The 15,037-nt window shown below is 38.3% G+C and overlaps 1 non-coding gene across 1 annotated transcript; it reads left to right on the top strand.

The window, feature by feature from the left end:
• Positions 1–1,042: 1,042 nt before the first annotated feature.
• LOC123640865 lies at positions 1,043–1,149 on the top strand. Its single transcript, XR_006736105.1, has one exon. It is a non-coding gene; the product is annotated as a U6 spliceosomal RNA (small nuclear RNA).
• The last annotated feature ends 13,888 nt before the right edge of the window (positions 1,150–15,037 follow it).

The raw sequence follows: 15,037 nt of genomic DNA, 5'->3' as shown, positions 1-15,037 counted from the left end.
ACCTTATTAGTAGACATTTGGCTTTTAGTCTAAGTTAGTGACTTTTCTATCATTTTTTTTTTAACCAGCTGAATTTGAGATTCACTTCTTTCCCCTTCTTGATTGAACTTTCTGCCCTGCCCTTTCGGCTCAGTGTTTTCACTCAGTATGCTGCTGAAGTAGGAACCTTAGATGAACTACTTTCAGCTGTGTATTCTTAATAAAGAATTTTGCGACTTAAACAGAGTAATTCAGGTGTAATTAGTACATGACTGGCATTTGAGGCACAATTCGTTAGAGCACTGGCAGTATAGCATGGCCCATAGTTTCTTTCATATTTTATATGTTCTTCCAGAGAATACTCACAAACAACATTTTCTGGGTGATTCCAGGGCAGTGATTTGTAATCCTCAGTTTTACAAAATCCTAGGGTTTTTCCAGTTATTTTATGGTGTTGTGAAACTCAGGCACTTAAGGTAAACTTAAATTCACCTTAAGAAATAAATCCATATAAAAGAATGCAGGGAACAAAATTCAAGTAGTCTACAAAATCTGAAATCACTCTTTTCACTCTGAAATATAATAAGACAAAGTGAAATGTTTGTATATGATAAGAGATTATCTTGTTTTCTCCCCAAAATGTATTAATGTACAGTAAGATTATCATTTAGTACCATGTGTGAAATATCTGGGGCTGCAGTTGAAATGACACAATTTAGTAGTTATGTGTATCTGAACTCTTGGAAAAAATGTGATGTGTAATACTTTCAAGTCTAGTAAAAATCCAAAAACCCAGCATTTTGCATTCTAGAAAATCCTGATGGTACGGCATCTATATCCTAACCACTAGGTATGCAAAGAAATTTTTAGTATATTTTTGTTGATAGATTGGTTCAGAACATACATTAAAACTGTATGCTTGGCCAGGTGCGGTGGCTCACGCCTGTAATCCTAGCACTGGGAGGCTGAGGCGGGAGGATCGCTTGATGTCAGGAGTTTGAGGAGACCAGCCTGAGCAAGAGTGAGACCCCGTTTCTACTTCAAAAAAAAAACCAAAAACCGTGTGCTCACTTCAGCAGTACATATACTAAAATTGGAACAATACCAAGAAGATTAGCCGTGTCCCCTGCACAAGGATGACATGCAGATGGTGAAGTGTTCCATATTTTTGTATTTTCTAATGTTCACAGGTCAGGAAACTGAGGGTTCAATAAGTGAAGTGTGATATACTCAATTAAGGGCTCTTCCAGCTTCAAACCCCATCCCCAACTCCTCCTCAAAAAAAAAAAAACCAACTCTTTGGCTTGCTGGTCACAGTAACAAATTGTATTGCATCTTAACTGAGTGACAGAGTGTATGTTACCATTCTTGATATATTTGCCATTTTATATAATGCAGTGTGGGAGTCACATACCGTATTCAGTTGTTATTACCTCAAAGTGTTTTGACTTTTTCTCTTGTATATGTTTTATGATGGCCACAAGCAGTAGTGAAGGTATGTAACGGTGATAAGGTTAACCTTAGTGATACTACCAGGAAATGGCACTGGTAAAGTGACTTGAATAAGGTAAAAAGAAAACTGTGATCATTCAGAATTTTAGTATAGGTTATCTACATTGCCTGATATTAACTTTTATAAATGTAGCTGAGGTTTGTTTACTTTAAATAGGAAAAGGAAATTGTGCTTTACTTCAAATAGGTTAGATCCTTTTCCTCTTTCAGTGTCTGTAGTCCTGTTCATTGGAGATGTGAGGCCTCATCGCCACATCCAGAGGCCTGGTTTCCCAGTATCCTCATGATTTCTTGGAAGAAACTGTTTTTTAGGCTTGCCTTCAACATTCCCAAAACTTTCCCATTTCTGTGCTAGAGAAGTTAAAAAAATGGTGAGTTAGGAAGCCAGAAATTAGTGCCAAGGGAGTTGAATGTCCTGCTTAGTTAAATAACTTAAAGGGAACCTTTCAGTATGGCTGCCTAAATAGTGATTGAGTTCATGTAAAATATATTGGCATATCTAGAGTGAAAAGGTAACCTAGAGACACAAAGAAAATGGGTAGTGATTTATATTTATTACTTCCTCAAAATGATTACCAATACTGAATTTAGAATTTCTTTTTCCTTTGTGAGTCAAGAAGATAGAGTATACAGCCCTTTGGTTGTTTTCTTTTCCTAGGACCTAGACCTTTATTGTCCCTGACCTTCTGTGTATTTGTTTCCTTTGCCCTCAAATATTGATAAATTACTTCCTCCTTATTAATGCTGTGAATGATGAAATGGGTAAAGCCAAATATAGTGTGTTAGTTGGAATTCTGATCTCTAAATCAAGGCTTCCTGGGTTCAAATCTCGGTCATACTATTATGGATGGATCATGATTTATCTAATTATTCCTCTAGCTTAGACCCTTAGATTGTTTCAGTGGCTTTGCTTTTTTCTTTTTTAAATAAACCACCAGTAGATACCAAATGTATACATTTATGACTATTTCCATATAATAAATTCCTAAAATTGTCAAAATATGAATCTTTTTAAAGTCTCTTGGTACATGTGTCATATTGACAATGTTGTCAGATGTGTTCCCTTACAACAGAGACATTCTTTATCTTTTAAGAATTTAAAATTGCTTTATCCTATACAGTTTGGTAGGTGTTTACCCTTGTTAATTCTTGAAGAAACTTAATTGGCTTTATTTGACAAGTTTCTGTTGTATGTGTTTTTGTAGAAGTAGCATTTAGATAAATTTAAATGTAGATTTAGCAACAGCCATTGACCAGCATTATGTTTCCTTTGAGGATCACCTCTTGATAGTTCAGTTTTACTTCATAAAATGGGAAGTTTTCTGTACCACACCTTTGTAGAGAGGATGTGGAAATAATTTCTTTTAGTTCTGTGGAAGGAAAAAAAAATTTTTTTTTTTTGAGACAGAGTGCTGTGGTGTCAGCCTCGCTCACAGCAACCTCAAACTCCTGGGCTCAAGCAATCCTTCTGCCTCAGCCTCCAGAGTAGCTGGGACTACAGGCATGCGCCACCATGCCCGGCTAATTTTTTTTTATATATTTTTAGTTGTCCAGCTAATTTCTTTCTCTTTTTAGTAGAGACGGGGGCGAGGGGGTGTCTTGTTCTTGCTCAGGCTGGTCTCGAACTCCTGACCTCGAGTGGATCCACCCACCTCGGCCTCCCAGAGAAAAAAAGTTTTTTGAGCAGTTTAGATATCATTAGTTTATTATAAAAGACATGGAAATTCTTTATGTGAGGAAAAATTTCAGAACTTCTGTGGAATGAGCTTCATGTCACTGCCATTTCAGTAGTAATTTATTTCAGTCGACATACTTTCTAAGAATGTCACCATCCCTAAGTAAGAAATAATCATTGTCATCTGGAACTACTTTGGTGCCTCCATATTCTGGGAGAACTTTGTCTGCAACTTTCACACTAACTGGTTGAATCTCTCTCCACCCTTTACTTCAGAGCCCGATCCAGCAGCCACTACTGTTGCTTGCAGTACTTTTCCTTGAGGTTTTCCTGGAAGCATAATGCCTCCGTTTGGTTACAGTTTCAGCTGCACTCCTTTCAACCAATACTCCGTCAAAAAGCAGAAGAAACTTTCTAAATGCTTGTCCTGCTGTGACTCCCACCGTTGCAGCTCATACTCTGCTCTTATGCAGCTGCTGCAAGGAGAGACCCGCAGAAATATTTTTATAACAACTTAATAAGTTACAGTTAGTGAAAGTAATATTAATCACTGGTCAAGTTTTGACAAGTCTTGCAAAAAAGGGAGAAAAAATTAATTAGGTGCAAAGTGTTATTGCTACAGTCTCTCCGTAGGGTGAATGATAAAACTTTGGCTCTCCGAAACTTACTTGGAAGCAGATCTTATGGATAGCCAAAGTTTCCATTTAATGCATTTTACTACTATGGCCTCAAATTTTTTTTTTTTTTTTTTAAGAGGTAGCGTCTGGCTCTGTCACCCAGGCTGGAGTGCAGTAAGTAGCCTGATCATAACACACTGAAACCTCAAACTCTTGGGCTCAAGTGATCCTCCCACACAGCCTCCTGGTGCCCTCGATTTTTAATTTGCCCATTTTGAGAAGAAATCTTCATAGAATATATTATACTTAACGATCTTTTAAAAAAAACTCAACTTTATTGCAGTATAATTAGAATACTATTAAGTGCACAGATTTTAAATATGTAGTTGAGTTTTTATAACTGTATACATGTTTATAATCGCCACCCCAAACAAAATATAAATATTATAATTTCTATTCCTCCAGAAAGTTCACTAATGCCTGGTGCAGTCAGGTCTGCCCTACCACACATACCTGGCCCAGGCAATCACTGATCTGATTTCTGTCGCTGCAGATTAGAGTTGCTTGTCCTAGAAAATAAATGGATTCATACCATATGTATACCTGTGTCCTTTCCAGCCTAATATAGTGTATGGGATATGCTTATATCTAGTCCCAATAATTGTGCGTCCTTAAGCCTATGTGTTACTGCACTGCATGCAGCCCAGGGATTCATTTTGGTTCTGTTGAGCTGTGTATGGAACTTCAGTAGCTCCAAGCTTAGGCATTAGAGGGGAGGAGGTTTTGGTGCTAGTTGTTTAAAGGAGTGTTTGAAAGTGTTTCTGGCTCTTCACTTCACATCAGACCACTAACTACTTTTTACTTGGGTCACTTTGCATATGCTTTCCTAATAATTTTCTGTTTCTAATTAGCTTTGAACTGTGAAACATTATAACTAAATTAGTTAGAATTACATGGGAATTTGTCTTTAAGTATTGTTTGGTCCTTCTGGGCTTCAGGTTCAGCTATATAAAAATGAGGTTATGTTATAGCATGATGAAACAGTATAATTGCACCTCAACATTTTGATTAAGGGATTTTTTTTGCTCATCGTATTTACATTTTTATCCCTTTTTCTTTTTTGGTATTTGTCATTTTGTTACTATTTTTTAAAAATAAACTCTAATTTTTAGAGCAGTTTTAGGTTCACAGCAAAAATTGAGAGGAAGGTACAGGGATTTCTTATAACCCCCTCCTCCTCCCTCACATTCACAGGGAGTGTAAGAACCTTACAGTAGGCCGGGTGCGGTGGCTCACGCCTGTAATCCCAGCACTCTGGAAGGCTGAGGCGGGTGGATCGATTGAGCTCAGGAGTTTGAGACCAGCCTGAGCAAGAGTGAGACTCCCGCCTCTACTAAAAATAGAAATAAATTAGCTGGATAACTAAAAATATATAGGAAGAAATTAGCTGGGCATGGTGGCACATGCCTGTAGTCCCAGCTACTCGGGAGACTGAAGCTTCTAGAAGGATTGCTTGAGCCCAGTAGTTTGAGGTTGTAGTGAGCTATGCTGATGCCACGGCACTGTAGCCCAGGCAATAGAGTGAGACTCTGTCTCAACAATGACAACAAAAAGAGCCTTGTAGTAACAAAATAGTCCTAAATCCTCCCGGTATCGTTGGTGTTATTCATTTTGCTTATGTATATGCATGTATGTACACATAAACATATAATGAAATACACTATTGCTATTATATTGAATAAACTTACCTGTTAGCAAATAACAAAAAAAAAGTTTTTATTTCACCTTCTATTATTCCCTGATGCTCTTCCTTCCTTCATCTTTGATTTTCAGAAGTTCAAATGGGATATGCCTAGTAGTTTTTGGAGCATGTACCTTGTTCAGTGTTCTCTGAGTTTCCTTGATCTGTGGTTTGGTTGGTGTCTGACGTTATTAATATGGAGAAATTTTCAGTCTTTTGTTTTGAGATGGAGTCTCACTCTGTGGCCCAGGCTGGAGTGCAGTAGCATGATCATAGCTCACTGCAACCTCCATCTCCTGCCTCAGCCTCCCAAGTAGCTTGTTGTGGACACCATGCCTGGCTCAGTTTTAAACTTTTTTTTTTTTATAGAGATGGGGTCTTCATGTGCCGCTCAGACTGGTCTCCTGGCTTCAAGTGATCCTGCTGTCTCAGCTTCCCAAAGTGTGCTGGGTTTACAGGAGCGTGCCTGGCCATTATTGTTAACAAATATTTTTTCTCTTCCTTTCTTTCTTTTCCTTCTGGTATTCCCATTATGTTTATATTATACCTTTTGTAGCTTTCCCACAGTTCTTGGATATTCTCTTCTTCTTCTTCTTTTTTTTTTCCAGTCTTTTTTTTTCTCTTTCCTTTTCAGTTTGTATTGATACATCCTCAAGCTTGGAGATTCTTTTTTCAGCTGAGTCCAGTCTACAAATGAGCCTGTCAAAGGCATTTTCTTCATTTCTGTTACAGTGTTGTTTGTTTGTTTGTTTGTTTGTTTGTTTGTGACAGTCTTGCTTTGTCATCCTGCTAGAGTGCAGTAGTAGTATTATCACAGCTCACGGCAACCTCAAACTCCTGGACTCAAACAATCCTCCTGCCTCAGCCTCCAGAACAGCAGGGACTACAGGTGTACACCACATGCCTGGCTAATATTTTCTATTTTTGGTAGTGCCGGGATATCACTCTTGCTCAGGCTGGCCTTTTACTCCTGAGTTCAAGTGATCCTCCCACCTCAGCCTCCCAGGCATGAGCCAACTTTCTGGCCTTATAATGTCTTTGATTTTTTGCATTTCTCTTAGGTTTTTTTCTTTGCTTACATTGCTCATCTGTTCGTGCATGCTGTGTATTTACCCATTAGCGCTCTTAGCTTATTAATTATAGTTAAGTTTTCCATCTGATTAATTCCAGCATCCCTGCCATATCTGAGTCTAGTTTTAGTTCTGATACTTGCAGTCTCTTCAAACTGTGTTTTTGCCTTTTAGTATGCCTTGTAATTTTTCTTGACAGCTTTACATGATATACTGGGTAAAAGGAACTGCTGTAAATAGGCCTGTAGTAATGTGGTGGTGAGGTGTGGGGAAAGGGGAAGAGTTCTGTAGTGCTGTGATTAGGTCTCACCTTTCAGTGCACTGTGCCTGTGGACTGTGAACTTCACAAATGCTTATCAGTTATCCCCCGCCTTAGGACAGAATGGCTGGAGTGGGCTGGCATTGGTTATGTCCCTACCCCCAGGTCAGTTAGGCTTTGATAAAACCCTAGGGGGTTTGGCTCTGATGAAATAGTTTCTCCTGAGGGCAGACCTTAAGAACAAAGTGCCCTGGCTTATTTCACAATGGTTTCTTTCCCTCTCCTGCTGCCTGAAGCATGAAGGGATTTTTCTCAGATATTCACTATGATAACCTGGTAGAACTCGGGGAGGATAAATCTCAGAAAAGTTGCCTGCACCCCTCCACTGCACGACTGGGTTCCCCTGGAGTTTTTAACTCTCAAATTTGTCCACACTGAGCCCCCACAGTTTGTCACCTACAGTTTAGGTTTCCCTACCCCAGCACTGGCCTCCTGGGAGGTCTGCTCTGGTGAGTTATGATGCTCGGTATTCCTCTGTCTGTCTCCAGTTTTAGGCACAGTGGTTTGCCCTGTGACCTCTCAGCTGTTTGATGGGGATTTTGATGTAGATTCTTAGATTAGAAGAGTTGTTGCTTTTTCAGTTTGTTCAGCTTTTTACTTTCTGTTAGCAGAGACCCATTTATCACTATTGTATAACCTCAATATATATAAATAATGTTTTGTCTTTTTCACCTTAATATTTTCTGTTGTTCTGTTGTTTTGTTTTCCCTTACCCTGCCTTTTCTATTCAGAACCTTACAGCCCTTGAGATTCTGTTATGGTAAGAGCATCTTGAAAATATTTTTGTATTATAATGTGTTTTCAGAATATGCTAAGGAATTAAATGAATTTTGAGAAGACAATTGTGACCTTCAAGAATAAAGGTCATTTTTAAAGTGATGTTATACATTTATTTTGATCTTAAGATTGATCAATTATGTTGATTAGCTTTGATTACTTTTCAAGCTATGCATTAGTCCTAGACATTATTAATGTAAAGAATAATTACTGATTGCTTCCTCTTTACTAGGTATTTTGCCAGACAAGAGAGGGGTCAAAGATGAGGTGTGGTCCTTGCATTTCCGCATGGTATAGTCTGATGGCTAAAATTCAGGCTTGTTTCTATACAGTGTCCCATTGTTGAAGCTTGGCTTCTGTGTTAAGTATGTGTTTATTTGCCTTTTTAAAAAACACTAACAATGTCTCTTGTGCTTTTTTTCTTGTCACTTCTTGTAGGTTGTGATTTTGTTGGTAAATGTGTTTAGAAAGATGAATGTGGTTGCTTCTGCTTTCACAGTCCAAATGTATGGTGTTCAGAGATCATAAATGGCATGTAGTTTTCTGATTAAAGGAACTTCATCTCATGTATATGAACACAGTTGAATATGTAGCAGCACTTAGATGACTCTTGGAATGAGAACACTGTGTTCTAAAGCCACACATCTATCTTCTACTATGCCCCCATTTGGTCCCATTCTTTCTTGTACTCTGTAACTCTTTTAATAAATATTTATCTAGGGCTTGTGACATATCAGGTTTTAGATTCTTAATATAGGGAATCAAATAAGATAAAGACAACTAAATCAGTATGTGGGCCTTGATAGGAATAGAACTGTGCAGAAGATACCTTGGGCATATTCAGAGCAAGTATGTCTAAATGATACTTGAGATCAGGAATGGCTTCCCCAGGACGCCAGAGCTTGAGTTAAATTTTGAAGAAGCAAGTGTAGCAGTTAGTTTGGACAAAGCTGATGTGACTTAGGAGAAAACGCATTCTGGAAACAATTTTGACTGTTGCTTTCTAGTCTAGGGAGATAGGCCAGGGGTCTAGTCTGGAGATGGACCAGTTAGGAGGTTAACATAATAATTAAATGAGAGATGATGATGATTTAGAACTACAGTGGGAATAAAGAATGAAGGCCATAAAAGAAACATTAAAGAGAAAGAAAAAGAGATGGCATCTACAGAAATTAGTAACTAGTTCAAGGTGAGAATGAGGGAGAAAGGATTGAGACTGAGTGCTGCTTTCCAGGATTCTGTCTTGATTGGTTGGGATAAGGAGGAATTTTCTTTTCAACCTTATATCAAGTTGAGAGATTAAGAAATAAACTCTCAGGTACCCATCATGTAGCTTCAGCAGTTACCAACTGAAGGCCAGTTTCATTTGATGTGTTTTCCCCACCGATATTATTTGAAGCAAATCCTAGACATCATATCATTTCATCATGAATGTATCCATTTGTCTGTCCAAAAGATGCTGGTCTTTTAAAAAACAAAACAAAATCCCATAATACATTATCCCACATAAAAATATTAAAAAGAATTCTTTAATATCAAATTTCCCTAGTAGTTCTCTCCTTTCTTACAGTTTGTTTGAAGTCGCATACAAATAAAGTCCATATGTTGTAAATGGTTCTGTCTTTTAAATATTTTTTATTCTGTAGGTCTCTTTTTCTATAGGTTTTCCTTTTTTGAAGGTTGCTGATTTTATCCCCATTGAGTCATTTAACATATTCTTTTGTCCCCTGTATGTTCTATAAATTGGTGGTTAAGTTTGATCAAATTCAGTTTTATTTTGTGGGGACATGAATTCTTAAAAGATAGTGGTGGAAGTAGCACACATAGTGTCTGCTGTCTCTTTGAGATGTTAGCAGCCATTGATGAGTATTGCCTACATCCATTATTTGTTTAGGGGTTGCACAATGGTGCTGTTTTAATTGTCATTCCTTCCAAGATAGCTGGAATATCTTTATAAAGAAACTTCTCCTCATCAAACATTTGATTATCCTGAGATACAGTTCATATAAGTAAGGCAAGATAAATGCATGATTATTTCCCTCTTTGCTTATTAGTTTTCAAAATATTTTCTTTCATAGAGAAAAATAATGTTTGGGGTGGAGATGTCTGATAGGTGTGCGGGTGTGTGTAAATGAGGTAGAGTCTCTGAGACTGATCAGGGAATAGATGTGGTGGAGTAATGTGTTTAAGAGACACAAATGTTTGTAATAGCCACTAGGAGAACAGGAGAGTGGTGTGGAGCTTTGGTTGATGATGGAGATAGTTTATAGTGGTACCAATGTACATGTGTGAGTCTGTTATTTTTCATTTTTCTTTTCTACTGCTCATATAACTGTATACGAGAACAATAATTACAATAATTGTTCATCAGGGTTTGGGGATTTTGCATGGAGGCATAAAAGAGGGATTGGAGGGGTGAAGGGGAGTCTAGAATCATAGGGAGAGTGACCCAGGTGGTGGCTGGTGGTGGCAGGGGGAGAGTGGTCGAAGATAAGGAGAGAAATGCCCAGTGACTGGTACAAAGAAGGGCCTCAGTAACTGTATGGTATAATTAATAGATGGCAGGAACTTTTGGATTGGGAGAAAATGTAGTTTTACCAGGACTAGAGAGAGATCCCAGTGTATTCAGAGTAGGCATTTTGGAAGTGAACAACATGTGATGTAGTAGGGTAAAGCACAGGAGGTGAGGATTGGAGAGCAGGGGGAAAGCATCGCTGGATTGTACAGTAGCACAGAGTAAAGTTAGGGCAGTAGGGTGCTACAGTTTGGTGGACATGATTTATTAAAGATTAAAAGGAATATACAGTATTGGATGAGTTGTAGGTAAGGATTTCAAAACCATTTAGGTTGATAGTGGGAGGGAGAGAAGATTAGAGCTACAAGGAAACAATTGGAAGGTTGACAAATAACAGGAAGTGACAGAATTAGAGCTGGATTGCGGAGCCTCAGGATGCTTTCATTCATTGTCACAGAGTGTCAGTAAGAAGCAATATATGGCCAGTGGAAGAATAAGTCAACTTTTCTGCAGTCTTTAGGGAAGGACTTTGTCCTTAGGAGAAAGACTTGTGGCAGAGAGATGGAGAATATTGCCAAATTGCTGTGCATAGAGGCTAAGCCAGTTTATACCCCACTCGCAGCATAGAGTATTTGTTTCCTGTAGGGGATATTCTTTACCACAGGGCTGATGATAGTTTTCCTTTTTGTTAGATTTGTAATTGGTACAACGAAACTTGAAACTTGATTCTCATTGTTCTTTAGTTAGTGATGTTTGGCTTCTGGAATACTGATGTTTCTTACCATTTTATCTGCATTACATCTTTCAGGCCTATTACACTGGTCAGACTGCTCAGTATGGTCCCATATGAAAGACTGTATGTAACCTATGCTCATAGTTGTTAAGCAAATGGGCGAATGGGGGTTCCTGATAAACATTGCAAATGTGCATATACAGAAGTGGTCCTATCTTTCTGTGCCCTGTCCCTTCTCTTCCCACATGTTCTTTGGCCATCTTTCCATCTGGCAAGCTTATTCTACCCCCTAATTCTTCAAGATGGTGTATCAGCCAATTTATGCTCCATCAGCCCTTGTAGTTCATCACACTCAATTATCTCTAGCCCTCTCCCACCTCCACCCCCAACACACACCCCAGTGCTCCTGTCTCCCAGGCTGTGATTGATTATCTTCCCCTCCTACTGGTTCTCTACAGGCAAGGCTGCCCTGTCGGATTTTAATGCTGGGGAAGGATCCTACCCCAAGCCTACATTGTACTTTGTACAGCCTGACTTGTTTCTCAACGTCCAATCAAGGCTTCTGTGAAAACATCCAGTGGGGAGAAGAGCAAGTTTACATCATCCCTGTGGGTTGTGGCTACAGTGTCTTTTGCTGGTTTAAAAAACAGCTTACTATTTGGCTTTCAAATGACCCTGGAGACAATTCGTTTGGCTACATAAATCATAATAGTTAAAGTTAATCACTGCCTACTATATATATATTTAATTATATTGCATAATTATAATAATGTACATAATTAAAGCAAATTCACTGTTAGTTTTATTTGACCATAACAATAACCTCTGTGAGTGCTCTGTTTTAATAGTTTGTTGCTTGTGCTGCATGATAAAGTGCTCATAACTTAAAGAGAACCCTGGTGAACATGACAGTATTGAGGATCTTTTGAGTATTCATCACAACCCTGATCATCCATAACACATTCTGCAAGCTTCCTAATGTATCTGTTTCGCTGAAGCTGGGGTAAAAGAAACTGAAATTTGAGTGTTTGTTTAATCAGGCACTTAACATACCTTATTTCATTTCACTCTTACAACTCTGATGTATGTAGGATTGTTAGTTCTTTCACAGATCAGGAAACTGAACCTTAGATGAATTAATTGAACTGTTCTCTCTTGGAGCTTTTTCAAATGAAGACAGTAATTCTTACCTTGCAAGGTTGTTGGGAGGATTATAAAATAGTGTATACGTAAAACATTAGTCTTATTGCCTGACACAGAAGTTATTGTACATACATGTTTCCTGTTCTCAGTAAATTTACCGTCTAGAACACCCTCCAAAACATAGTATCTTGTGCTTGAACTTCATCTTTAAAGGTAGTTCATTTCATCTGGAGCCACAGCATAAAATTATTTGTATATAGATCTTTAAAACTGTCATCAGTACTTTGCTTTTATATACTACTTTTTGACCTGAATTCAGTAAATTAAAATATAAGCATAAAGAACCATATTTACATTTTGGAAAGGTATCATTGGAACATTACTTAAAATGGAAAAAAGACTACAAGGCAATTCTTGCTGGTGCCTGTTATAATACTGAACACATTTTCTAACATCTCTTATATTTTTTCATTAGTTGGCGGGGGTGAATAATTGATTGAGATATTCACACAAACCATACAACTCACCCATTTAAAGTATACAGTTCCGTGGTTGAGTATATTTAAAGTGTGTAACCATCACCACAATTTTAGAACATTTTCATCACGCTTAAAAGAAACCCCCCACCCTTTAGCAGTCATACTCCCTTCCCCCACCCCTACATCCTCTGGATTTGCCTGTTCTGGACATTTCCTATAAATGGAGTCGTATAATATGTGGTTATTTGTGACTGGCTTCTTTCACTTAGCACAATGTTTGTAAGGTTCATTCATCTTGAAGCAGGTTTTCGGGCTTCATTCCTTTTTTGCCAAATATTCCATTGTATGGCTAATAGCACATTTTGTTTATCCATTCATCAGTTGATGGACATTTGGGATTGTTTCCACTTTTGGCTATTATTCATTATGCTGCTATTTATATTATATAAGTTTTTGTGTTTTTTTTCATTTCTCTTGGGGGTGTGTGTGTATGTGTATATGTGTGTGTGTGGGTGTGTATGTGTGTATGTATATGAGTAAAATTTCCGGGTATATGGTTAACCTTTTGAGTAACTGCCAAACTTTTCCAGAGTTACTAAACCATGTTACATTCTCATCAGCAGTGTATGAGGGTTCCAGTCTTTCCGCATCCTTGCCAACACTTACTTGTTTTTATCTGTCTTTTTTTTTTTTTTTTTTTTTTTTTGAGACAGAGTCTCACTCTGTTGCCCGGGCTAGAGTGAGTGCCGTGGCGTCAGCCTAGCTCACAGCAACCTCAAACTCCTGGGCTTAAACGATCCTACTGCCTCAGCCTCCCGAGTAGCTGGGACTACAGGCATGCGCCACCATGCCCGGCTAATTTTTTCTATATATATTTTTAGTTGTCGAGATAATTTCTTTCTATTTTTAGTAGAGACGGGGTCTCGCTCAGGCTGGTCTCGAACTCCTGACCTCGAGCGATCCACCTGCCTCGGCCTCCCAGAGTGCTAGGATTACAGGCGTGAGCCACCGCGCCCGGCCTATCTCGTCTTTTTGATTATAGCTTTCATAGACTTTTCTATATCTGATGACAGATGCTGTGGTGATGTAAATATGACATAGTCTACATGGTGTTTTTCTGGTATTTTTCTGATGCCTAAGTGCTGCACTAACTTTTGGGGTGGAAGACATATCATTGGCAAGCAGGAGGGTTAATCCTTTGAACTGATACGAGCCATAGCACTTACTGGTTAAAATCACCATGAGTGTGAAGGCCTAGTATTGCTGCATCTAAAAAATCTTTAGAAATACTTTTCGTATGTAATTTGTCTCAATGATAGTTGATAGGTTTAAAAGGGGGATACTGTTAGTGTAATACCCAGCTTAGGGAAAGTTATGTGTGGAACTGATTTTAAACTTTTTCAGTAACACATACCAACTCAATCATGGTTGGTTTGGTCTAAGAAGTTAAAATTAGAGTTTCATTCTCTTCTGTGACTGCATTATTACTGTGAATATGCAAATACAATTGAATGCATTCTCAAGGGGGTGTTAGTACTCCTGATGGGGTGAAAATTAGTTCTTTTGTGTGTGGAGGGGGGAGGATGGTGAAAAAAATCTTTGCTATTACAATGGCTGTGGCTGCAGTATATAAATTATATCTGTAATATTAAAATTTCATGGTTTAGAGACAATTTGAGGGGGGGAATCAGATTCCTTAAGGGGATAGTAATGAAAAATAGGCTGAAAAATACTTCTAACGCATAAAACAGAGATGGTAGAATATAAGGTTATTAGAAATCATTTAGTCACAGTTCATTCTCCAGTATTTAAAGTGAAGCACAGAGGTGAAAAAATGTTTTATTGAATAAATGAGTGCCTACTATGTGCTAAGCACTCTACTATCCAGGAGAGTTAAAAAAACAAACAAACTGAAAAGAGCCTTTGCTTCTCCCTGCAGAAGTCTTAGAAAGACTTGACCACCCACCCTTCTAGGCAGCCTTAGTACAATTTAGTTATTTTTCGAACTTGAGTGTGTTTTAGAACCATTAGGTTGCTTGTTTAAAATGCTGCTTCTGAAACCTGGTTCTGGAGATCTGATGCAGCTAGACTAAGGATCTTGCTTTAGGACACACTGCTTTAAATGGTGGCAATAGAAATTTTTCAGGGGCAAGCACCAGTCTAACTTTACTTTGTGAACATGAACTCATTAGGCCGTCACCTTTAATCCCTTTTTCTGCAACCTAGAAATAAATTCACCCCCAACCGTGGATTAGAACTCCATTTTCTTTCCTAGCTAAGCTGTCACCTTCTGTCTTGCTTATGTTCTGTTTTATATATATTTTATTTAGCAGTTTCTTTTGTAGCCATTTTGGGTGATGGAACATGTTTGCCTAGTGCTGTTCAGAATAAAGGCAGTGTGAGTCCTGTCTTAACTGGTCAGAGAGTATTTTTTTAAATCCTGGGTGTTACAGGTGAAAGGGTAGTGTTAAGTCAAG

The sequence above is a fragment of the Lemur catta genome, chromosome 6 (assembly GCF_020740605.2).
Source record: "Lemur catta isolate mLemCat1 chromosome 6, mLemCat1.pri, whole genome shotgun sequence".
Classification (NCBI taxonomy): domain Eukaryota; kingdom Metazoa; phylum Chordata; class Mammalia; order Primates; family Lemuridae; genus Lemur; species Lemur catta.
This window is presented reverse-complemented; position numbering and strand designations above follow the sequence as displayed.